This window comes from Orcinus orca, chromosome 1 (genome assembly GCF_937001465.1).
Source record: "Orcinus orca chromosome 1, mOrcOrc1.1, whole genome shotgun sequence".
NCBI classification, from domain to species: Eukaryota; Metazoa; Chordata; class Mammalia; order Artiodactyla; family Delphinidae; genus Orcinus; species Orcinus orca.
Genome location: NC_064559.1, coordinates 14,456,605 through 14,484,126, shown reverse-complemented (window position 1 = coordinate 14,484,126; position 27,522 = coordinate 14,456,605).

Below are 27,522 nucleotides of genomic sequence, written 5' to 3'. Positions count from 1 at the left end.
TATATATATATATATATATATACATATATATATATATACATACACACACACACACACATACACACACACACATTACACACTACAGAAACATGGTCTTGCTTGTTGTTTGTTTTACACACATGTGATCATAATATATAGACAGACCATTCTTCAACTTGCTTTTTCACCTAACAATAGGTCTTGTAGAGCTTTGTACTTCACTACACGTAGTTCTCTCTACCTCCTTCTAATGACTGCTGGTATTTCACATTATGGATACAATATATATTGTATCACAACATCCCTAACCAACAGTGAACATCTTTGTGAATATATCTAAGTATATTTTTAGGATGGGGAAATTGCTGAATCAAAGGGTATATGCATTTTTTAAAATTGTTCTTTCAGATTCACTCCACCCTTTATTTTATAGTTTATTATTATAAACTATAGTTTATAGTTTATTTATTATAACCTATAACTATTTTATAGTTTATTTTAACTGCTTATGCATCAGTTCCTGGTCAAACATTTGATACTTTCAATTATTTTACAATAATTTTTAATAATCTGATAGGCAAAAATTGGCACACTATTATTTTAATTTGTATGTTTCAGATGACAGCAAACTTCAATATATTTTATTATTTATAATTTCTCTTCTGTAACTTTTAAAAATATCTTTTGCCTCTTTTTAAATAGACTATTTGGCACTTCCTTATTAATTTGTAGGATTCAATATACACTAGATATTATTAGTTCTTTAAACGTGTAACAACGTTTTCTCCCTGTCATGTAACAATTTTACATGTGGTATCTTTTGCTGTATTAAAATTTTTAATTGGACCAATCTACCACTGTTTTCCTTTGTGGCTTTTTTGGCCTTGTTTAGAAATTATTTCCTCATCCCAAAGTTGGAGAAATATTCTACAATGTTTTCTTCTGACATACATTTTAAGAATAACTTTAAATTCATCTGGAGTTTATTCCAGTGCGTGGTGTTAGACATGAAGACTTTTTTCAAATATATCAGTGGTTATTTTACCCAACATAATTTGACAAAATTTTCCCAGTGATTTAAATGTCAGTTTTATTATAAGCTAAGTTGTTATTTATACCTGACTTTGTACTTGGGCATTGGTTAAGAATTCCATGTTCCAAGAAAATTTAGCACATAACATTCAACATTGAAAAGTTAATTCTGCCCCCACTAAAAAAAACTTCCAAGGAACTTTTAAGAAACATGTGGAGATAGCACAGTTACACAAAATTTAAAATGATAAAGGAGAAATAACCACATTAAAAGAACCATTAAAGATGTCTGAGATATATGCAAATGAACTTGGAAACCTAGATAAAAATGAATAACTTTCTAGAAATTTTCCAAATTTACCATAAATGATTCCAGAAGAGTTAGAAAATCTAAACAATCTGATTTTTGTAGAAGAAATGGAGAAAATTGTCAAAGAGCTACACCCTCACAAAAGCAACAGGACCAGATAGTGTTACAGGTGAATTTGAAAAAACCATTAAAGAGCAGATAATTCCAATGGCTTTTAACAGATCTATAGCCTTGGAAAAAAATGAAACCTCCACATTCTCTCTACGAAACAAGTATAACTAAAGATAAATCCCATCTATAAATTTCAACGCAGTAATCTTAAATAAAATGTTTGAGAATAGAATCTGGAAGGATATTAAATTACTAATATAGGGCTTCCCTGATGGCACAGTGGTTGAGAGTCCACCTGCCGATGCAGGGGACACGGGTTCGTGCCCCGGTCTGGGAAGATCCCATATGCCGCGGAGCGGCTAGGCCTGTGAGCCATGGCCGCTGAGCCTGCACATCTGGAGCCTGTGCTCCTCAACCAGAGAGGCCACAACAGTGAGAGGCCCATGTACCGCAAAAAAAAAAAAAAAAAAATTACTAATATCATGGCCAAGTAAGGTTTAGTTCAGGAAGGCAAGAATGGTTCAGGATTAGGAAATCTATTAATATAATTCACCAAATTAATAGTTGTTAGGAAGAGAAATTATTGATGCTCTCCATAGGTGCTAAAAAAAGCTTCTGACAAATTCAACAACCATTCTTGATTAAAAAAAAAACTCACTAGGACAAGACAGATACTTCCTTAAAATAATTTAAAAAGATATCTCAGTCCAAAAGCTGAGATTATTTCCATTAAAATCAGAAACAAGACAAGGATGTCCATTATCATTATTATTATTTAATACTGTACATAGGTACTGGTCAAGTCAATTAGAAAAAGGGGGGGAAATCAGAAGTATGAAATTGGAAAGGAAGAGGTATAATTATTACCATTTCCAGATTATATGTAGACCTAGGAGAATCAGATGAAAAACTATGGCAAACAATGAGAGAATTCAGTAAGCTGGCAGGGTACAAAATTAACATAATGACCAACAACTTTCAGATACACCAGCAAAACCCTCTAGAAGTTATCATGGAAGAAAAACCCTTCCACTATTATAATAACAAAAATAATTAGTAATGAACTTACCAAGAAACAGTAATATTTATGTGAAGGAAAGCTTAGAACACTTAACTGGAGTCCCAAAGGAAGAGAGAGAGGATGGGAGTTAAAAAAAAATAATAATAAATAAATCATTATTTGAAGAGACAATGGCTGAGAATTTTGCAAAACTGATGGAAGACGTTAATCCACAGATTTAAAAAGCCCTGCAAATCCAACGTAAGCTAAATGATTACACCTAAAATGTATGGTAAAATGACCAAAGTGAAATTTGAGTTTATTGTGAGTCCTTATGTGATCTTGTGGCATTGGAAGAGGGGAAGCTGGCCTCTTTTGATTGTCTTTGTAACTCACCTCTCAGATTTCCCAAGTGAAGAGTTTCTGATCTGGTAAGGTCTGTGGGTCTCTTTATACTAGTGTCTACTGAGCTGTGGCTGGCAAACTTCTGGTTTGCTCTCTTGGTTGGGTTAAGACCCAGTGGCTCTCAATTTCTGTCTCAGCCCACCTCAACTCTCACTGAGCCTGTACCTTCTGATTCTCCATAACACCGCTCGCTAAGTCTATCCTGTGGCTTCTTTGATAGGGTTACCATCCTCTTGCTACAAATATCCCTTGGCAATTCCTCTAGCTCTCAGTTCAGTTGTTTTTAACCTAGTGGTTAAGGGCATAGACTTACAAAGTCTATGTAACTAGATTGTCTTTGTGTTCAAATCCTGGACTCATTCCTTACAGCTGTGGGTCCTTGAGCAAGCTAATGAACCTCTCTGTACCTCAGCTTTCATAACTGAAAAGTGTGAACAGGGCCTATGTCATTAGGCTGTTGAACAGATGCAATAAGACCATTTCTGCAAAGTGCTTAGAATTGTTCCTGGCACGTAGTTAGTATCTGGTAAAGGTTAATTATTATTATTTTTTGAGGTTTGAGGAGGGCCAATAAATAACACCTCATTTCCCCACCTGAGTCCTGAACTAATTAAGATATATACAAGGAGTAACATAGATGGAGATCAAAATATCATCTTTTTACTGATAATGTATTATTGTAGAGCATGCTTTCTATCTCTGGGCAAGTGACTTCCTAATACAGAATCCCAGTAGAAGAGCTTACCCAGTCACAGGTGACAATGAACTGGGGCAGGCCTGTCCCTATAAAATTTATATAAAGGGAACCAAACCAATGCTTCTGTGACCAGAGGATCTCTTTTTTCTCTGATCTATTACAGCAATCATTGCCCACACAATTAATTTGGTAATTAATCCCATGCAGCTCAGTGTTACCACAGTAGAGGGGGTAAGATGCTGTCAGTGCTCCACTCATAGCCCATTAGCACACTTGGCCATTGCCAGGCATACTCTTCACAGTGATGGCACACTGATATGCTTCCACTTCCAAAAGCCAACACCTGCTCTGTTGGAAGGCTGCTCCCAAGAAGCTATAATGTGCTTTGCCTGCCAGAAAGATAGCAGGAAAGGACTGGGAACTTATAAGTCCCCTCTTCCTATCACCTCCCAGCATGGGTGCCCCATAATCTAAGACTGATGAGTGGGAGGTATAAACACCCCAGCTCCCCTGCCCCTGACCTGTACACTCTCTTCAAAGCTCCCTGTAAGACTGAGCCAACGTTACCCTCTATGGGACTTCCCTTCAGGTCCTACCTCCCCACTCCCCAAATCACTTTCACTTTCATACGTATCCTCATCTGGGAAGCCCAAACCAAGACAGATATGTATTCTATTAGATGGTCTAGTGCCAGTTAGTATTTTTTGCTTGTTTGTTTGTTTTCAATTGTTTCCCTATGTTCAGTGGTTGCAGTAAAGTGTTCCATGGGGATATGAACAGAGCACCAACAGAGTGTAGTTTTTTTTTTTCTTTTTTTTTGCGGTATGCGGGCCTTTCACTGCTGTGGCCTCTCCCGTTGCGGAGCACAGGCTCCGGACGCTCAGGCTCAGCGGCCATGGCTCACGGGTACAGCCGCTCCGCGGCATGTGGGATCTTCCGGGACCGGGGCACAAACCCGTGTCCGCTGCATCGGCAGGCGGACTCTCAACCACTGCGCCACCAGGGAAGCCCCAGAGTGTAGTTTTACCACGTCTTTATACATCCCACGGTATAGTACTATGCACAATAGGAACTAGACTTTTTTACTGATTTCTCAGTTGATTCTTAAAAACTGGTTTCAGGTAGTCTTAGACTATATGAAAAAATAAGGTGTTTGGAAAATGTGCATATTTATCAAGCAAAGGATGTTACTCACAGTTGTCAGAATTTTAACGTTATCTTCTGAATATAAAAATATGTTAGACACATTGATAAGATCTCAGAGAAAATTTAGGTTGATATGAATATTGTATGAAATTATTATGTGGGATTGAATAACTCAGTGCATGCTCTTAGTGACATTTTAAAGTTGAAGTTGCTTTTAAGAAATTAACTAGTGAATAATTAAAATGTCAGAATGAATTCAAGGCCAATGAATTTAGTTACAGATAAAAGGTCCTAAGAAATCCATGACTATCAACAAGGGCAATTAATACACTTTTATTTGTACGCCAAAAAAATATATCAGTGTGGGTACCAAAATGTGCATTTTCTAGAATATAGTAATTTAGGCTTTCATGCCCAAACTGGGAATGTGATACTAACATAAATTAGTCCAATAATGGAAGTACAGGAAAATTATGGCATCGTAATAATATCTGACATTTGTATATGCTTTATTGCTTTTCAAATAAATTTTACAGTTCTTTTACCGAGATTACTGGACTTAAAACCTGTTTATAACAGTTTATACAGACTATCATTTCCTTCACTTTGAATGGATTGATTTTTTAAAATAATTTATTTTTAACATCTTTATTGGAGTATAATTGCTTTACAATGGTGTGTTATGAATGGATTGATTTATGAATTTCAAACAACAAATTTGACATTTTTATACCAAATGAACTGGTTATTTGGCCAAACCAACGGACTTGACCCGCTGTCCTGGTGACAAGCAGATACTTTTTTTTTTTTAGCATACTTTAAAATAATTTATTTAAAAGAACAAAAGTTTAAAAAGAGAAACATGTAGTTATGCTTTTTAAACTCAATGCCAAAAATAACGACTAATTGGATTTTTCTTTAATTAATTTTTTTCGATATCTCTTTTTTTTAACATCTTTATTGGAGTATAATTGGTTTACAATGGTGTGTTCGTTTCTGCTTTATAACAGTGAATCAGCTTGAGATCGTGCTGATCACTCTATGCCTTACTTCAGCCATGCTCAGCCCCTGGGTCTTCAGAGTCAGGTTCAGAATATGTATCTATGCTGGTACATATCCCCATCTCTGCATTGTAGGAAGTACTTGGAGCAGGGGCAGACCTTGTATTCGGAGCTCTCCAACACCTGTGCATCTTGCAACTTCCTTTACTCCTACTCTTTGTGTCCTTTTGCTCCACGATCCGTTTTTATACTCCTGCTATCTTAGGTGGTTTTCCCAGCCCTAGTTCTGCCATTCTTCTCCCAGTTCCATTTACTGCTGATAGCAATAAACTCCATTCATGTCTTATGATAGGATCATACCACTCAAGACAATATGCAGTTGATGTTTAGGGTGAAAATTTTACTCCTGGAAAATATATTTGGCTGAAAAAAAGAAGCTTTTCCTACTAGTAGTATTAGTAATAGTAGTAAACATAGTAATTTTTATACCCAAGCTCCCATTATTTAAAAAAAAAAAACTATAGTCAAATAGTATCATCAGGAAAGTAATAAAATCTGTAGATGTCTGTTGATTAAATGGATCCAAAGCCCACAAGGAATATTTAAATTTCTTTAGACTTCAAGTAAACTGTGGGTAAACATAGAGCAAAAAAAAAAAGGGAAAAGAAAGAAATCTAGGAAGTTTTACACACATTTTTCTTATTCAGTCTCAGCGGCCATGGCTCACGGGCCCAGCCGCGCCGCAGCATGTGAGATCTTCCCGGACCAGGGCACGAACCCGTGTCCCCTGCATCGGCAGGCGGACTCTCAACCACTGCGCCACCAGGGAAGCCCTACACACATTTTAAAACTAGGCTTTCTCTTAGTAAATTAGAGATGCTAGCTGAGGATATTTTACAGACAATGCAGGCCCCAAAATATTTTGATTTGAAATATTCTGATGCATAAGAAAAGTATTTGTTCTGCTGAAATTGAGGTTAATTTTTGAATTTTTTAATTTACACAGTAGAAGGTACATAACCTTTTATTGTCTATTCCATTCTACCCCTGGACATTTAGTCCACTTCAGCAGTCTTCCAATAAGATACTGAGTAGCAAAACCTCTTGGAGAGACTCCTTCATTGGTGGTCTGAGGAGGGAAAATTTGCTTTCCTTTCCCCCGTGGAGGCAGCGGGACAGCCACATGTACATATTTTATTTTAAGGCCACAAGAAAACATCTTGGTCAACTGACTGCCCACATGGATTTCTAGCTGGAAAGAGCAGCTCTTTCTCAGGGCCAAGTAAAGATTTTGTTCAACAGCTAAATGCCCAGGGTGAAGGTGCTCAAGAGATTTTTTTTTCCTCTTCGTGGCAGGGGAACATCAAGGTCAGTAATTGGAACCCAGACCATGACATGAAAGAAATAGATACTCCTTCAACAACAGCAATCAATTTCCTTCTTTACCCTGGAGAAACCCACACTCCTGCCCAAGTATATGTAAGAAGCACCAGCCAGCCTCACAATTTGTAACAACTATGAAGTCTCACTGGATTCATCTTTTGGTTTGTGTTCCATTTTGACAAGTCACTCAGAAGGCTGCCAGAGATAACCATCTCCCTTGAGGAATTAAATATTTTGTATCATTGCTTTCCTCCCAAACGGAAACTCTGGATCATTACCATCTGGTGTAATGTTCTTTCTTAACTCAAATTCTGACGTTAAGCTTAGCCGCACATATTAATAGAAAAGGGTTTTTTACCAGTTGTTTTCATGTTGGTATTGAGTTCCTCTCATTAATATTTAGTTCTTTTGCTCCATTTGAAGCATCGTCACTTGTGGGTCTGCACCATGTTGGTCTCCAGCCACTCTTAGATCAAGTCTAGACAGGGCAACCAAACTGGCCAAGGTAAATTCAATATTCAATCATTTAAGTGGATGACGGTGTGCTTGGCAGCCTGATGGACTGTGTGGTCGTTTGCTTCAGATTTTCTTGTTGAGACACCAAGAAGCTTTGTCAGCCATGTCATGATCTTTCACACATGGCAGGAAGTTGTTTCAACCTGGCTTTAACCATCGTTGAAGAAAAGAAATCTCAAATGCTGTTAAAGCAAATGGGCTGTTTCAGAATGTTAGGCCATCAGTCTCTGTAGACACACCATCCTAAATAATAATAACATGTCTCATGATGGAGTGTTGACCCAAGAGCCAGACATGAGTCAACTCAATGCTTTTCATATATTAACTCAGTCAACCCTGAAATGACCCTATGAAATAGGTACCATTGTTATTCCTCCTTTACAGATGGGGAAGCTGAGACACACAGATATTAGGTCATTTATCCAAAATCACACAGCTGGTAAGTGGCAGAGTCAGGATTTGAATCTCTCTTGGTACCACTTGTCTATAAACACTCATCTCAACATCTCAAAGTAAAGTGATCATCAAAACATTCACCTAACACTTTTGGAACCCTGCTAAAGTAAAGCTACGTGGTCCAGGTAACGGGATCAGTTCTTCCTCTCACCCACACGTGTAACCACAACTTCGTAATCAGCGTGCTGAGTCATCTGTCTTTTCTATGCTGAGCGGTGGAGAAACACTAGGTGACCCATCTTCTAGGAATCCTATCATCAGAAGTGTCCTAAATAGAGTATAATCTATAAAAACATTGAATCACTATGCTGTACACCCGACGTTAATATGATATTGTGAATCAACTGTATTTCAATTTAACAAAAAAAAGAAGTGTCCTTTCTACTGGGGGAGTCACAGCTTTCAGAGGGCAAGTCTGACTTTTACAGGACCTTCACATAGACACCACTGATGCCGACCCCTATTGCTTGAAGCCTAGAAGGTTAAAAGTATGTCCTGTCCCATTTATTACATTTCTCACACTTTTGCTATTAAATTGGTTGTTTTATTTTCCACTCAGGACAGCATTTTGCTGTTATAGGAATTACCTTCGAATGGCTCTGAGCAATTCATCCCCTGGAGAGTTAGTTTCCGTATCTGTGAAACGGGTATAGAAATGTACAACTTTGAATGTTATTGCAAAAAAAAAAAAAAATCAACAGACAGACACCTAATCCTTTTAATCAGTTTTTAGGTATGCACAGCTTTCCAAAGCTGAGTGATGTGAATTTCAACAAATGCCTTCAGAAATGAAAATTCATTACTTATACGGTTTCTTAACAGTACTATTTCCTGGCTTTGATCATTGTAATCGATTCAGCTCCATTTAGGGATATGGAATTCTTCATGCAGCATTTTTCATAGTGTCTATTTGTGTTTTCTATAGCAATACCCATTTGGGAATTTCAGGCAAAAAGAACTATGAAATATCGTCTCTCTGTAGCCCCCTCACTGGAGTGTAAACTCTATGAGGCTCAGAAATTTTGTTTAATTTGGTCATTAATTTATCACAAACATCTGACACATAGTAGGTGCTCAAGAATTACGTCTTGAATAAATGAATCTACACGTGTACATACCCAGATTTTAGAGGGAATTAAACTATTTTAGCTATTAGCCTTTGAAGTCACAAGATTCTGGGTTAGAATTGCAGCTCAGTTTACCAGTTGAGGAAGCCAGAGTAAATTCTCTGGCTTTTTGAAATGCAGTTTCGTCATTTGAAAATTGGGGGTGATATCTAATTCACAAGGCAGGTGTGAGGATTAGCGGGTCATGTAGGCAAAGTGCCTGGCCTGTGTCGAGTGCCAGCTGAAGCCCCAGCCCCTGGGAGGGCTCAGAAAGTGTTAGTTCCCACCGATCTGTGATCTCAAAGCACTTCTTATTGATGTGTACTAGGCAAGTGGAGTTTATCTCATTTGTCTATGAGGGAGAAAGAGGCATGATTAGCTAAGGGCTATTTGGCTACACAGTTACAGCTTGCTTTCCTCACTCTCTGGGATGCCTAGGGGTGACGTGGAATTTAGAATGTACCTTGGGAGTTTGAGGGAGGTGGTTATGTAAAGACTCTAAAAGCTCCTTGTGTCTTTGGAGTAACGTTCAGCCGTGAAGAAGGAAACATGGGTTATGAGCCCATGACTTGGGCTTCTACCCATCTGAGAGAGGGTAGGACCATTGGGGATTGCCAGACACGAGAGGAGAGTAGGTGACAACACGCTCAATGTCTTTAAAATGTTACTGATAGCCCACTGCATCGATCTCAACAACTTCCATTGCAACTTTCCTTGGGAATTCCTCGGGCTGGGGAAGTAGCAGTTTCGAAGTCTCCTTTCGCAGAGAAAACTGAGCCTGACCTTTTGCTGACAGTGTGTTTGGTGGGTTAGGGTGGTGGCTGGGCAGCTGACTCCGAGTAAACATGTCCACCTCGTGGCCCGGCTTACATTGCCTTCCTGCTCCTTGCTGTAGGGCATGATGGACACAGAGGAGGCTGGAGAGGGAGGATTGGCTCATATGCTTGCAAGATAGTCTTACAGGTTCCAGAGCGAAGTCCCATCCCCAGCCAAAGAGAAGCACCGATGTGCTGCATGTGAAACTCTTACCGGCATGGGGTAGCGCGGGGGAGAGGAATGCAGAGAGACAGAACAGGAAGCTTGGGAGTGACGTTTCCAAGGAAAGCTGGCTTTGGCCGTCACCAGCCTCCCCCTTTGCACTGGTGGCACGACTGCAGAGAAGGAGAAAACTGAAGAGTCTTGGCAGAACACTTTCCATGACTCAGTTTTTGCAAAATATGCCTCTAGATGCGAGGGTTTGGTGGGAAACTCTTTTAGCTAATCACTTCAATGCCATGAACGCTCCACTGCTATATTAAACGTACAGCCATGTGTTTAAGAGGCTCCTGTTTTTTTTGTGTGTGTGTGACACATCTCAAGCAAGATGCTTTAAGAACATGTAGAATAGAAATGTTCCCGATTATGACCAGGACAATGAGGGTGACTTGATTCTTCCATCCCGTCATTCCTCAGGTGGAACTGACCAAAGCTGGTACCTCAAGAACAGCATGGGGAGCTGGTGGGGGAAGTCAAGACCAGACGGAGCCCAGACAGGAGACAGGTCAGACAGCCAGGTGGAGATGGAGAGGCTGTGCAGAGGATCTAGGAAAGAGAAGGGCAGACAAGTATGAGATGTGGACAGGTATTCATATCAGCAGAGGGCCAACTCACAGGCGAGGCGAGGTAGCCAGCGCCCAGGCCATCAGTTTCTAGACTTCTAGACTTTCATTTTCATTGTAGGACTCCGACTGACAGCTGGGGGTCTGAGCAGCAGGGAGTGACAGAGACTAAAATGGTATCAGGACCCCAGTCAGCACGATGGCTTTGGACAGGACTCAAAGCCCAGGGCCAGGTAGAGCTGGACTGTGGGCTCTTGGAGGCTGGGTCTGTGTTTCTTTTGTTTTTCATCTGCATCCAGTTGCCAAGGACAGTGCCTGATACGAACACATACCTAATAAATACTTGCTGAGTGAACAAATGGAAGAAAACAGAGCAAAAACCAAGCCAAGACATGCAGACTGAGCTAATACTGGGCTGGGCAGGCAGGCCAGGATTAGGTGGGTATGCAGGTACTTAGGCTAAACAATAGCCCATAGGTCCAAAGCAGCAGAACCAATTAAGTCCAAACCCCACTAGTGGGCGGGCTAGGGTTGTAAGACTATATCCTGTCCACGATGTGACTGACTCAGGAACCACCAGGGGCAAGGCATTTGGTTAGAGGGCTGACAGAGGTTGACGTCTACAGGTGAACCTTGGAGGTGATCTTCCTGAAGCAGGTTATATTCCCTTATATGACATCCTTTTGTGACTATGGCTCCATCATTGAGGACATAGGCACTCAGATTACACACTTACAGCAGGACAGATTTAGACAATTGGAAGGCTGGTAGGGGTTTTAGAGGCTGTTTAATCCAACCTCCTTATTATACAGACAAGGAAATTGGGACTAAAAGGAAATTAATGACTTGTTGAACAGAGTCCAAAGTATTTTCTCTTTTATTCTGTTTTTCATACTTATACGGTCTGTGTTTTGTTCTGTGCCCCTAATAGATTGTAAGCTCCCCAAGGAAGCTGTTTTTATAATATCACCATCTCAAGTACACATGGTGTAAAAAATTATGGACAAGTAGTCTCAAATACAGCTGTTGACTGACAGAATGAGTGAGGAAATTTTTTAAAAAATACACTTTTTAAAAGGTAAGTGAGTTGTTTGAAATTCTGATTCTCTGCATAATGAAAAATCTACTAAGAGTTCAGTGTAGCTGCTTTTCCTCCCATACATGTGCAGTCTTCAGGATTCAGAAGGTAACACCACCTCTGCTCCAGGGTCTGGTAATAGAAACAGTGGAGGTGGTCCTGGGGGTTTATTACCTCTCAAGACAGTAGATTAAACCCAGGCATAAAAGGCCTTTTCTATCTGAATTTTCAGGAGCCATAAACCAGAAAAAGTCACAGTTATTTTTTTGTTGATGTAAAATTTTGTGATTTTAGTAATTCAACTTTGAAAATTACATGTACAACTCAAAAAATTTGTGCGTGCCCTCAATATTCTTTCTAGCCATACATTCATTATGCATAAATGAAAATTGATATTTTGTAAATGACAACTTCATCCCTATCAAATTTTGTTATTTTATGATAACAAACTTATTTTATAAGTTAGCCTTTTACATTTCATTAATAGTACATTAAAATACATTAGGAGTTATTAGGTCATTTGGCATCTAAAAAACAAAACAAACACCAAGCTCATAGATGCAGAGAATAGATTGGCGGTTGCCACAGGAGAGGGGGCTTGGGGGTGGGTGAGAAGGGCTAAAGGGGACAAAAGCTACAAACCTCCATTTATAAAATGAATAAGTCACAGGGATATAATGTACAACATGGTGATTACAGTTAATAATACAGTATTACATTTGAAAGTTGCTAAGAGAATAAATAATAAAAGTCCTCATCACAAGAAAAAAAATTTTTGTAACTATTTATGGTGATGGATGGTAACTAGACTTATTGTGGTAATCATTTCACAATGTGTACAAATATCAAATCATTCTGTTGTACACCAGAAACTAAAGCAATTTTATGTCAATTATACGTCAATTTAAAAGAAGGAGTCAATTCCAGTGTTTATGGGCGGAAAAACAAAAAACAAAAAAAACCCTCAAATTCTTCTTTAAAATTGTTAGTTCTTTCAAAGTGGAACCTCCATGTTTGGGAAAGAAAGTCTAGAACAGTGGCCATACTGGCTAATGGTCTTTAGCACACTGGCTTGAAACAAGGAGTGCATAGCCCTAGGAGTCCTTAAAAACACCTATCCAGATCCAACTCTAAACATAATTCAAGGATGAGGCCTAAGCATCTTTATTTTGAAAAAGCTCCCCAGGGGATTTTGATATATACTCTGATTAGCTAACTAACTACACTAGAAGAAAAAACTAAATTATCAACTTCTTCAGCAACAGCCCCAGAGAAGGTGAAATTTCCTCTGGACTTTCAATTTTGAATTCTCTCCACCCACTCTCACCACCCTCTACCTCCACGGCATGCAGATAGTTCAGGTTCCACCCACTCAAACTGCCGTTGAGGAGAATCTCTTAAAGTCGTTCACACCGCACTGTAGATACCTGATAAGGCTTAATACTTACATCCGTTGACTGCAGCAGGGCCTCTGGATCTCGGTACTGTTGACATACTGGGCTGGGTTACTCACAGCTGTAGGGGCCATCCTGGGTATTGTACGATGTTTAGCAGTGTCCCTAGCATCATTTACCCACTAGATGTTATTATCACTCTCCTGGGTTATAACAATCAGAAATGTCTCCTGACATTGCCAAATATCCCCTGGAGGGCAAACTTGCCCTGACTTAAGAATCACTGGACCAGGAAACAGCCCCAAATGGTATAGTGGTAGGCACTAGGATGCTTTGTGCACAAAGGTAGACCCTGTAGGAACTGAGAAGTGGGAAGACGATGATGACTAAGGAATCTGGAGAACTTCATATAAAGAGGCAGAACCTGCAGGACCTGGATTAAGAGTAGAAGGGCATTAATGACTTCACGCACCCATCTGTCCTCCATTTGTAGAATGATTTGAATTTTAACTATGATCAAAGGACAAGAATGACTCTAATTATGAAATTTTAGGCCTGAGTTAATACATGGCCAAGGTGTTGGAAGAACTGGAGAGACTTTCCTGGTGCTTCCCAAATCCAGGCACTCACCTGGAAGTCAAAATGTCCCTGAGGAATACTACTCAGCCATAAAAAAGAATGGAATAGTTCCATTGGCAGCAACATGGATGGACCTAGAGACTATCATATTAAGTGAAGTAAGTCAGACAAAGACAAATACCATACGATATCACTTATATGTGGAATCTAAAATATGACAGAAATGAACTTATCTACGAAACAGACCCACAGGCATAGAGAACAGACTTGTGGTTGCCAAGTCGGGGGAGGGGTGGATTGTGAGTTTGGGATTAGCAGATGCAAACTAGTATATACAGGATGGATAAACAACAAGGTCCTACTGTACGGCACAGGGAACTATATTCAATATCCTGTGGTAAACCATAATGGAAAGAATATGAGAAAGAATGTATACATATGTATAACTGAATCAATTTGCTGTACAGCAGAAATTAACACAACATTGTAAATCGATACTTCAATAACAATTTTAAATAATGGCCCTGAGGACGCAAACCCCAGTCAGAGAGGCTCTGGGAAGCTGGAGATGGCCCAGGTGAATTCCAGGAGTCAGGTCACTAAAGAGCTGCTTACTTCCCAGGGCGGTCACAACCCTCCAGAGTCCTGTGACACTGGGCTAAAGAGAGCCCTGGCCCTCCTAGGAGGCCTTTCTGCAGAAGCACTCACAGTTCAGAAATAGTGTTGCTATTTGCTGTAAAACAAAAAAGAATTACGTGAAGGGGGTGACGCCAGCAGGCCAAAGAGGCCTCTGCAAGGAGACGTTTCTGGAGTCTGAAGGTGTGCGTGGGAGCGGCGTAAATGTCACTGTTAATTTTTACCTTCCCCGTGGATGAGTACTGAATCAGAGGACCGCGTTTCTGTAGTGTCAGGCAATATTCCTATTCAGGCCAGGGTGTCACCTAACAGGCACAAGGTGAGTAATGCCCTAGGGAGTGGCTCCACTGTACCCTCCGTCACATCCCCACAGGGCCCAGTTTAAATTACACCGGGATCCAGTGTTTCACGCTTGTCCTGGATAACATGTTCCTTCCAGCTACCTTTCCATTGTTCTACCTTCCTCTTAGTTTCAGAATTCAGGCGATTGTTTCCCATTATTAACTCATTGCCATGGTTTCCATTTGATGGGCGATGATGTCACAGCAGATGAGGAATAGAGCTCCCTTTCTCCTCTGATTACAGCCTGCTACAGTTCCCTTTTCACACTCCCTACAATACGGTTAATGCTCACAGCAATCAGTTCTCTTTTACATGGGTTCTGCCTTTCACGGGACGTGTGATTTCCAGCTGATCGCAGGGCAGGGGCTGAGCAGAAATGAAAGCTGGGACAGGCTTGGGCACGGGCAGTAAAATGAGCGGATGGAAGATTACAAATTCTACATCTTTTAAAAGTTTTGTTATGGCATCAATAGCAAACTTTTAAAATCAAGGTGAATAAAAAGACATAAAAACCATCTATCATCCCACCACACAGAGCTAATCATTGTCAACATTTTCACTCTCATCCTAGACTTTATTCCATGCGTGTGGGTAGCAGGGATGGGAGTCCCTGAATGGAGACTGGGGATGTGGACATCTCCTCACCTTAAACCTGATATACATGTGTGTGTGTTTCTTGCCCATATGCATAGGGATCTTAGCATTCTGGGTGAAGGAAGAGGGAAGGGATTATACATGTCAATTAGGGGCAAGAGATGAGGTTCTCCTGGGTTCTAAAGAGTGGTTTTGAGCCACTGTGAACAAAGAGGGTTAGATGTAATCAGATCCTGAAGGAGGTAATTCTCAGGAGAGCCTGGGACTCAGAGCAAAAACAGCCTTGCTCTGGTGGCCTAGCTGGCAAAGAAGGACACAGAATACAGCGGGCACCCTTTCACCCTGAGTCCACCACACGCCACTGTGAAGCTGAGGCAGCCTGAGGTTCAGGCTTTCTGTGGCACAGGAGGGAACTGCCTTTTGGACGTCCCTCACACTCGATAAGTCCCAAAGTGAACTCTTACCAAATCCATTCCTCTTGCTGTGTTCCCAATCTGTGACTGTCACCACCATCACCTACCAGTTGTATAAGTCACACCCCTGGGAGTCATCTTAGTCTTTTCCCTCACCCTCGCCCTCCATATCCCATCAACCACCAAGACCTACTGAATCGACACTCCAGTTGTCTCTTGAGTCCATCCCCACTGCCGCTGTTCTGGTTCCGGATGACATCATCTGGTTACCTGTATGGTTCCATAGCTTCCTGGAAGGTATACAGGCTCTGGTCTCAACCCTGCCGCCTTCCTCCCCTGTGCTGTTGGAGTGAACCTTCTAACGCAAAGATGGAGCCATGTCACTCTGCTGCCCAAATGATGTCCGTGGTACCTCATCCTCTATGTAGCCTGGCATCCAAGGGTCTTCGTAGTCAGATCTTATTGTCAGCCTTATAATTGTGCCTCAACCCACCTCTGCCTCCTCCTTACCCGTCATGCTTTTGTAATGTCAAACCATGCAAAGCTCCCCAAACATGTCATATTTTCTCTTTTTCCCCCTCCTTCTCTCTCATTTGCACTTTCCTCTGCTTATCTTCCTAAAAACTACTCTCTTTTCAATTTTCATTTCAAGGGTTTCTCACCTTTTAAATCATCTCTGGCTTCTCCAGGGAGATTTAAGTATCTCTTCTCCTATGTTCTTATTGTAGCTTGTTCGTGAACTCAAATGAGTTCCTTCACATTCTACTGTTATGGAAGGTTAGCAAGCCCATAGCCCCACTAACTTGTAAGCCCCCTTGAGAAGAGGGACATGACTTTTGATCTCGAGGTCCTAGCATTTAGTACTGTGATTAGCACCCATGAGGTTCTCAGTAAATATTCAAGATATAGATGAGTCAATGGATGGATAAACAAATGACAAATAGACCCCCAACCCTAAACCTAAACAAATAAAGCCAAACCCTTGCCCTGTCTTTAAACTGTCCTCTTGGTGTAGATATTGTACCTCAGCATAAGGCAGATTCTGCCGGGACCTGTTATCACAACAGGAGGATAAGACATGGAAATGGGAGGCACAGGCTTTGGAGTGAGACCACCTTGAGTTCAAATCTGGCTTCTCCCATTTATGAGCCATGTGATGGTCAAGCTACATGAGCTTCTGTTTTCTACTAACTTAAGCACAGCATTATAATCTTATTCCTCTCCCATCCAACTGTGCAGTCCAACTCCTTATTCATGTGATGCTACCAAAACTTCCCAGGCTTTCTCTCTCTTTCTATTAAATGGGGATATTATGCCATCCTTCATAGGGTTGTTGTGAGGATGAAATGATATATTTTATGTAAAGTTTTATGTAAGTTTTAAAATTAATTAAAATTCAGAAACACTAGGCATTATTCCGGGTCTCCTCCTGTCAGCTGGAAATCTTCCACTACCAGTGTCTGGAAATGACACAGACAACATGGCAATCAAAACTAATCAGTGCTTGTATTTCTAACAGAACTTATCAGGCACCAGTTTGTTTATGTCAACAGGGGACTACAGAGTTTTTCTTTTCAAATCAATTAATCTTTTACAATAAATGAAATGTACTAGGAGCCGTCTTGATCTAAAGAACTATGATGATGAAATGTATAAAAAACAGTTAAGGATCCTTGTCTTTGTCAATAATTGCACAATAATTTGAATATGTTATATGTTTGTATTTTAGCATTTAGATATTTTAATAACAAAATACAGCCGTAGAACATTGAGGTAATCTGTAATGCACTTAATTTTTCTTTCTACTTTGGCAAAACACCACGTTTGAACTGACCCTCATTTGGACTGGAATTAGTATTTTAGTGAAGCAGGAAATTGCTCATCTGAGCTTGGTAGCTATGCCTGCCCACAAACAGAATTTTCTAGGTAACCATCACAGCTTGAAAGAGAATGTCAGAGTTGGGACAAATGAACATCTGGTGCATGACCTGAAAGTAACAAAATAAAGGTTCAGCCCTCTGTTCATTCTTGGCCACTTTGGTGGAGACTGCTTATTCCTTCCCTTCTCTTTCTTTAACCAAAGAGCTTCCTTCTCCAGTTTTGACAGACGCATGGCTGACCAATGGAAAACTACATCTCTCAGCCTCCTCGTAGCTATATAGGACCAAGTACCCCAGTTCCCGCCAATGAGGCGTGAGTGGGAGTGATCTATGCAACTTCTCTGCTGCATCCCATCCTTAAAATAAATTTGATTCAGTCCTTATCCCCTCTTTTTCATTCCCAGGAATTAGAATGAAGATGAAGTGTAACCCAGTTTTGACCGTTGGCCTATAACAGCATCCTGAGGGAGGGCTGAGCAACAGGATAAAAGGAACCTGGGTCCTTGGTCCCTGGAGAGGCACAGCCACCTCTCAACTTTGGACTGGTTGCTGACCTCTGGTCTTTTATGAGAGAGAAAGAGCTAAATTTCTATCCTTTAAGCCATTGTATATGAACCTCTTTGTTACACGCAGCCTACCTTGTACCCTAATGAGCCACAGTCCCCATTATGATAATACATGGCATGCTAGGTAGCTGCTAAGATGGTCCCCAATGATCCCTGCCTCCTGGTATACACGTTTGTGCAAGTCCCCTTCGCTGAATGTGGGCTTGCCTTGTGACTCTCTTCTAACCAACAGAATATGGCAAAGATGAAGGATGTCACTTCCATGATTAAGTTTCAAAAGAGGGTAACTTCCCTAGCAGATTCTTTGCTGGTTACGATGACGCAAGCTGCCATGTTGAAGAGGCCTGTGTGGCATGGAACTGAAAGAACAGCCAGCGAGAAACTGAGACCCTCAGTCCAACAGCCCACAATGGCCTTGATTCTGCCAACAACCCTGGGAGCTGGAAAACAGATCCTTAACAGCCTAAGACAACTAGCTCCCAGATGACACCTTGATTATAGTCTGTGAAAGAGTCTGCAGTATCGGAACTAGGTGAGCCATGCCCACAGGGACTCTGAGATAGTGTGTATTAAGTTTTGTGTCAATTTGTTACGCAGTAATAGTAAACTAATGCCACACAGACATAATTTTACTTCTGCACAATATGTCACAGAGATCATGTGTTGACACCAGAATATTAATTTTAAAATACCAGAGAAGGGGCTTCCCTGGTGGTGCAGTGGTTGAGAGTCCGCCTGCCGATGCAGGGGACACGGGTTCGTGGCCCGGTCTGGGAGGACCCCACATGCCGCGGAGCGGCTGGACCCGTGAGCCATGGCTGCTGAGCCTGCGCGTCTGGAGCCTGTGCTCCGCAACGGGAGAGGCCACAACAGTGAGAGGTCCGCGTACCGCAAAAAAAAAAAAATAATAATAATAATAAATAAATAAATAAATAAAATACCAGAGAAGGAGGTGAGCTAGACACTCACAGGGCATCAGCTCAGGTTACTAAGTTCTCAGGTGTGACCCTCTGCTTTGGATGTCCATAGACTTGCTTTATTAGTAAGTCCAGAGATGTTCAGGCTCAGGAGAGCTTAACTGGCCAAACAAACTCCCAAGAGAGTTCTATCTAAATCAGAATGCTAATTTGTTAATTTACCTTGGAGGAAGAAAACTGCCAAGTGGATCAGATAAATTGTATCATTATAAATTGGAACTTTTCAAGGTTCAGTTTAATGCCTCCTTCTTTTCCCATTCTAGTCTCTCCCCAGAAAAACTGCAAACACACACACATATATACATATGTATGCATAGCTAGCTAGCTAGCTAGATAGATAGAATTAGATAGATAGACAATCTCACACATTTCTACCTTCAGAGCAGACTTCTGATACCAATCATGATACCACTGATTAGGTTACAGCTTGCTTTCACAGTCAGCCATGCCTTGGTTAGATTTCTAGACCTGGTTAAACCAACTTGGTCCTAGGGTACATCTGGAAGCCCAGATGAGCATGGTTCTTCCCATCTGGGTCCCTTCCTCAGGGCTGAGTGTTGCTCAGACAAAAGATGACTTTTCATTCCCATTCCTTTGGCATCCAGGGCCAGAGCTACCAAACTATGGCCACTAATGCCATCCATCTGTGGCACCCCTGGTGCCTAGGTCTGCACTGGCTTTCTACTTGTTCCCACCTACTGCTCACAGACAGTGCCTCTTTTACCCATTGTAATAGGCACCTCTTGTTCTCCACCTCACATTCTCTCTGCCCACCTTTTACTCCAGCACAGCGGTGCCAGTTGGCTTCAGGCAGGTGTAAACCTGTCCACATATTGTCTCAGCTGCACTTCGTTATCTTTTGATTTCTACCTGGGGTTTCTCAGAGGCTTTAGCGTGTGCGACACCTGCAAAAACCTGCTTGACACACTAGTGCCGCCTCACCCATGGGAAATTTAAGCCCCACATGGTAACCCTTGACAAAGGGGAGAAGACACCAATGGATAAATTCTGAGGTTCATGCTATATGGCTTCTCAGAAGGCAGGATTGAGCCCCCTTCACCCACAGAGGTGCTCACTCAAATCTGTACCCTGGCGTTGGGTTCCCTTCCTCTGTTTTTCACCCTCCTCATTCTTCCACTCTTGTTTCCTAGGCTTGCTTCCAAAATCAACTAACTACCTGCAAGCTCAACTCAGGCTCTGCTTTCTGGGAAAACCCTGACTAAGATTCACCCCAAGGCTCATTCCATCCGGGCTCTTCCTCTCTGATGCCCGTCACTTACTGACTTCCCTGTCAGTGCTCCCATGACGTCTTTGGCCTCAGGCTCTTCCCCTCCACTGTCACCACTGCCTTTGTCCTTCACAACAAAGAGGACCCAACTACCGCCCAAGGGTTACATATTGCTTTGATCTTCTCTACTTAAATGGCCACCAGTCTACTTCAGCATCCCCACTGGAAACTGACATTATCCTTCACAGCTCCATTTCCCACCTTTATACAATACATACATATCCCCCTCTTTGTCCTTTTCCTCACTTTAAACCCCATTCTCCAATCTTTAAACCTCATGAGGCTTCTAGGTCTTTGACCACTCTATCTTCATTCTCTTTGACCTTCATTCCTTCCCTATCCGTTCTAGACTTTATGCTTCGTTGCTTCAACTGCCCTCCAGGAGGGCCCTTTGTCTTTCTGCTCCGGTATATTTTGCCTGCTGGAACTTATTTTTTATCATCTAAATTATCGAAGGATTCCATTCGTAATCAAGCAGCTGAGCACTGCTGCAGAAACTCCCACCATCAAGCAGAATAGTGCCACTCTAGATATGGTCTCCAAGCTCAGCTAGACATTCCTCACCCCCCAACCCTGTCTGATTATGTGTCCTGCTTCCATGCTATGCTGTTCATTTGACACATATATACATCATTCGGCACACACCTATTATATGTCAGATGTTGCACTAAGTATTAGGGATGGAATTCTGAATGACAAATATGGTCCCACCCTTTGTGAGGCTTATATTGTCCTCAAATCATTGTACTGTACTTGTTGACTCTCTCATTAGGCTGACCTCATCTTATTGATATTTTGGTTCCAAAGTGTAGAGCATGTAGTAGGGGTTCTATATATTTTTGTTGTACAAATGAACAAATGGATGAAAAAGATAACTACTGCAGATAACTAAGCCTACCTACAATATCCAAATTTTCCTATTCAATACTCAAAGGGTCATCTATTCTCAGTGTGACAGCAAGATGCATGAGAAGAAAAAAAGTATCATTTGATTTGACTTCACTACCCCAAATGTTTATTGTCATTCTCCACTTAGAAACTAAGTGTTAAAAAATCTGTAGAGAAATTTAGGACAAATTCTATCCAAGACAGTACATTTACCCTCATATATTCATGTGGGCATCCTGTTCATGTCCGCTAAGTTTGTATCTTTTGGTCTCTGCCTCCCTGTCTTTCTTTTTTTCTTTTTTTTTTTTTTTTGCATTACGTGGGTCTCTCACTGTTGTGGCCTCTCCCATTGCGGAGCACAGGCTCTGGACGCGCAGGCTCAGCGGCCATGGCTCACGGGCCCAGCCGCTCCACAGCATGTGGGATCTTCCCACACCGGGGCACGAACCCGTGTCCCCTGCATCGGCAGGCGGACTCTCAACCACTCTGCCACCAGGAAAGCCCCTCCCTGTCTTTCTGATTAGCTTCTCTTTGCCTGCTCTGGACATTAATTCCTGGGTTGGGGTGGGGAATGCTGGAGTATTTAGGAACCATCTAGGTTACCATCTAGCTGCTTGTTCATTGGGGGAGACCTCCCTGGCCAAATGGACCAATAAGTGAGGGGGGAAGACATGATAATGAGAAGGGGCTTGAGACAGAGAAGACTAGAGGGACCAAGAACAAGCTCCTTTAAAACTATGATTTGAAAAGATACATGCACCCCTGTGTTCACAGCAGCACTGTTTCAATAGCTAAGACATGGAAGCAACCTACAAGTCCATTGACAGATGAATGGATAAAGATGTCTCATATATATATATATATATATATATATATATATATATATATATATAAAAAGATGTCATACACACACACACACACACACACACACACACACAATGGAATATTACTCGGCCATAAAAAAGGAATGAAATAATGCCATTTGCAGCAACATGGATGCAACTAGAGATGATCACACTAAGTGAGGTAAGTCAGAAAGAGAAAGACAAATACCATATGATATCACTTATATGTGCAATCTAAAATATGACACAAATGAACTTATCTACAAAACAGAAACAGACTCACAGACATAGAGAACAGACTTATGCTTGCCAAGGGGGAGGTGGGGGTGAGGAGGGATGAATTGGAAGTTTGGGATTAGCAGATACAAACTATTATGTATAGAATGGATAACCAACAAGGTCCTACTGTATAGCACAGGGAACTCTATTCAATATCCTGTGATAAACCATAATGGAAAAGAATATTAAAATATATATATATATATATATATATATAATTGAATCACTTTACTGTACCTCTGAAACTAATACAATGTTGTAAATCAACTAAATTTCAATAAAATAATTTTTTTAAAAACTTAAAAAGACAAAAAGAACAAGCTCCTTTCCTTTGAACTTCAGGCTCTTATGTCCAGAATGTTTTTATTTCAGAGTCTTTTTACCTAATTACTACATTGGTGTGGTAATTGAGCACATGGTCCCAGACATCCTGGGCGAATGGTAATAATCAGGCAATAGGGGAAAAGGGAGCAAGGACAAAGAGAAGCAACTCCCTGATGTGAACCATAACCTCCTCAGTGAGCCTTGCCCAGCCGCTTACCATTTAACCCTATGCCTCGGGTCTAGGTTATAATAATGCCTTTTACATCTTCCCTTATCACAGGAATCTATAGTGGGTTTCTTTGTACATTTCCTAGATAGTGGGCACTCTGGAGAGAGATTTTCCTATGTAACCCAGGATATGGCTATTACTGGTTATTCAACCAATTCTGTGTTTAATCGTTTTCATCTCCAAAATGCATACTATTCAGATTGAGGAAAAGAATTTCAACCCCAATTTGTAATATACCAAAATTTTGTTATCATTCTGAAGTTCGGTCAAGACATTCTCAGAAAAAATTCTTAAAGTTAATTTAATTTCTTTTGTATCAAGAAAATACATGTATTTTGTTAAACTCTCCTTTTTTTTCTGACAGGCAGGTGATTAAGGTGAGGAACATAAGGTTAAACCATAGCTTGATTGCCTGACCCGGCTTTAGAGAATTGGTGTCAGATGTGAGGGGTGCCTTTAAGATGCATACCTCTGACGCTGAAACACTGGGTTCCTCCAGGGAGAAAGGGATGCAGTCAAAGTACAAGCATAGCTCACAGCTTAGGTTTCAGCTGAGCACAGGGAAAAGGAAGGAAATGGAATTCACTGCAGAGGGTTAGAAACCTCAGGATACAGGAGCCAAACAGGGAACTTTCATCTCAGGCCTCTTTTGGACTCTACCTATCCTGCCACATTCATAGCCCATGTCACAGCCAAAATGAGGCCTTACCTTGACACTCCTCAAGCTGCCCAAGCTTCCTCTACTTCCTCACCTCTGCACTTGCTGTTGCCTCTGCTCAACAGACCTCCCCTCGCTCTGTCCCACCCCTTTCCTATTTGTCGTGGATAAATGGCTAGGGGATTTTGACAGACTGTCCCATTTCATGCTGTACTTTCCCTGCCACTTAGCACATTATATTCGAGTCACTTGTTTAATTACTCATCTCTCTCACTAGACCACAGACTTCTCGAAGGCAGGGACCACGTCCACCTTGGTTCCTATGGTAGCCCCAGCTCCATATTTGACTCATGGTCAGTGCACACCTAATGCTTGGTGAATGAATGAACTTTCAGCCTCTCCCTTTACAGGTGACTTATCCTTTTGAACACACAATCTTGCCCAGGTTTTGCTCAGACTCACCTGTCTAACTTGGATTTCAGGATGCCATTGAGACATCAAAACCTCTTTCAAATTAGAATGTATCGATAGGTCAAGAGATGTAATGGGGACTTGGTTTATATTCATATCATAAAAATGACTGTTAAAACAATTGCTATAATAAATGATTAAAATTTGATCAGTGTTTATTTTTTTAACTTTATGTGGCTATGAAAAACATCCTACATGGACTTCTAAGGAGGGTATTTTATTTGCCACGTAGGGTATAGTTAGGCAGGTCTGTAGGAGCTAAAGAACTGAAGGGGTATATCAGCTGGGGAAGGAGGAAAAAGCAGATGGAGAAACAGAGACAAGATGACAGTCTTAGGGAGAGATGTCCCAGGGGACAACTTGTAATGAAGTCATCTGTGATGGGAAGGAAGCATCTCCTTGGTCTCCACCACGAAATCTTCGGTAAAGTCTACCTTGCACAGTAATGCACAGTTGAGTGGATTTTCAATCATGGAAATTGGGAGAAGAATTGTCCATAATGGCACAGGACAAACACAGAGGATGCTGTGAAAACGGGCCACTTTCTGTGTGCCCACTGGAAGGCCACCGCAGCACAGTGACACAGCTAAAAGGAACACACACCTGGCTTCAAAAGTCTTAAAGACTAATAATTATTACTATTGAAGGTTTTCTTGAGGGGATAGCAAAATAGGGCATTATACTGCAGAGCACAGAGAAAAACTAAGAAGTTTCTGCTCATCCTTTTCGATACAAAAGCTACATTATTTACAGATGCTGCCTCCAGCTCTCTTCCCGGTCTTTCAAAAGTTCTGATGACCTCTCTCTGTCTCTAAATTTCTGTGTCATATTTTTTTTGGTGATCTTTCTCTGTGAATTCATTGACCTTCTCATAGTTTCTCCCACCTTTTTATCCCATCAGTACAACAAAGGTACAAGGAACTAAACATAAAACATAGAATACTCTTTAGAAGATATGGCAAGGGAGAGAATATTTAAGGTTCAAATATTTTTGTCACTTTCATAACATTGTCACAACAAAATTAGAAAAATGGAATACATTAAGAGGAAACATAAAATCTTATTTTACATGCCAATATAAAATGTGACATTAAAACTACAAACTTTTCCAATGAAAATAGTGTTTTTGTGTCGTTAATGTTTTTTTCATAGACCGCCTTAATTGTAAGAATGATATTGTTGAATCAAAATCCAACTATGAAGTGCAGCATTACATCGATATTTTCCTTTTATTGCAAAAGTTCCATATTGTTCACATGTGTTACAGAGAAAGAAAGTATTTGCATGTTTTACAAAATCTTGGTATTCTTGACTTAGATTATTCCAGAATAATTCATTGTTTTACTTTAGACAGCTTGCTTCCAGGTATTTTTAGAAAGCAAAGGCGTAACCCTCATTTTGATGTGTTCTAACTTCTGATTATTTGTGGCACAGTTTGAGAATCTCAAGACTCTGCTTTTTGTTTGAAAGCATCCTCCCATTCAGCATGGATCTGTGGAGAATGAGTTTGTGTAATATAAATATTTAATATATAAGAAACATTAAATATTAATTAATGTTGAAAGTGTAAAACAAGATACATAACATATAAGAGCATTGAATAAATTACATGGATCAACCTGAAGTCAGTGGGGTTTCAGCTCTGCATCAACATAGAGGGTGAACAATTTACATTCTTACATCACGTATTAGTATTTCAAGGAAAGTCTTCTTGAGTATGGCAGATAATATGTGGGGTCATTATATAAAAGTATATTTTGCATTTCTCTTCCTAAGAACATCTAGATGAAAAACAATCATTAGCATTGGTTCAATTTACTTTGTTTTCTAGAACATTAGTTAATGTCTTCAGACACAATAATGTTTTGGGGAATTTAGTTTGGGGAATGCTTCCATGGCAGGTCAAATCTATAAGAGAGACCTCAAGGACCCCTGCTTCCTGGTATTCATATTCTTGTGTAATCCCCTCCCCTTGAGTGTGGGTGAGACTTGTGACTTACTTTTAACCAGCAGAGAACAGCAAAGGTGAAAGGATAATACTTCTGTGACTAGGTTACCTATAACAATGACTTCTGTCTTTCTGGCAGAATCTCTCCCTTCCTGGCTTTAATGAAGAAAGCTGCCATATTAAAGAGACCCAAATAAGCAAGTTATGGGGAGAGTGGCCTTGGCCTGAGCTCACAAGAAACGGAATCCTATCAACAACCCCATGATCTTGGAAGCAGATCTTTTCCCAGTAGAGCCTTCAAATAAGCCTCCACTCTGGCAGGCATATCAATCAATCTCAGAGTGAGAGATTCAGAAGCAGAGGACCCAGACAAGCTGTGCCTGAATTGACAGCCCATGAGGATTCAACCATGAGATAAAAGATGTGTGTTGTTTTAAGCCTCTAGGGTTGTGATTACTTGTTATACAGTAATATATAACAAATACACTGCCCTGACCTGAGATCTAAGTTAGAATTTAAATATCAGGGCTGAGAATTTTTCACTTTTTATTAAGAATGTTGGTGAAGCCAGGGGCTTCCAAGTAAAATCTGAATTAACAGGGAAGATACTTTCCTTTTTGCTTTTACTCTTTGAGCAAATGCTGAATTTTTTGGATGACATAATATCCATAAATTATGGATATTAAATGATCCTGCTTTAACTTGACTCTTTTAAGTGAATTAATAAAATACTAATCCTCAAAGATTGACCATAGGAGAATATTCAGCTCTTCTCTGGACTTTTAAAGGGGCTGGAATTTTTTTTTTGGTACTTTCCCCAGCCCCTTTTCAGGCAGGTCCCATTCAAACAGCCTTGCTGCATTCTCCAATTTCTAATTAGGCAGCTTCAAAGCCAAACAAAGGCAACACTAACTAATATTTATCAAGAATATACTGGTGCCAGGCACTGTATTATATGCCTTACCTTGATTTATTCATTTAATATTCATAGCCACACCCTGAGACAGATACCATAACCATCTCTATTCTACAGATATGAAGACTGGATATATGAAGTTAAGTAACTGCTAGTCTTCATTCCTGTCCTGGTTGGCTCTGTCCTGGGTCACTTCTTACTCGAGACTGAGGATGTTTTCCTGGGTGATAGAGGATATCTAACTTGGGGTGGAAATCACAGTCTCCTAGATTTTCAAACTACACTGAATCAGAAACTATGCAGTGAAAAAGGTATTGTGAAAAATCTCCCCAGTTAAATTCAATAATCATCCTTAGAGCTTGCTGTCCCATAGATGTGGGAAATAGACTAGGAGTTAGTAGTCTGAGCCTGTCTCCATGCCTGGCGACCACGACCATGTGGATTTCAACCAAACCATCAGCTGTAATTCATAGGAAG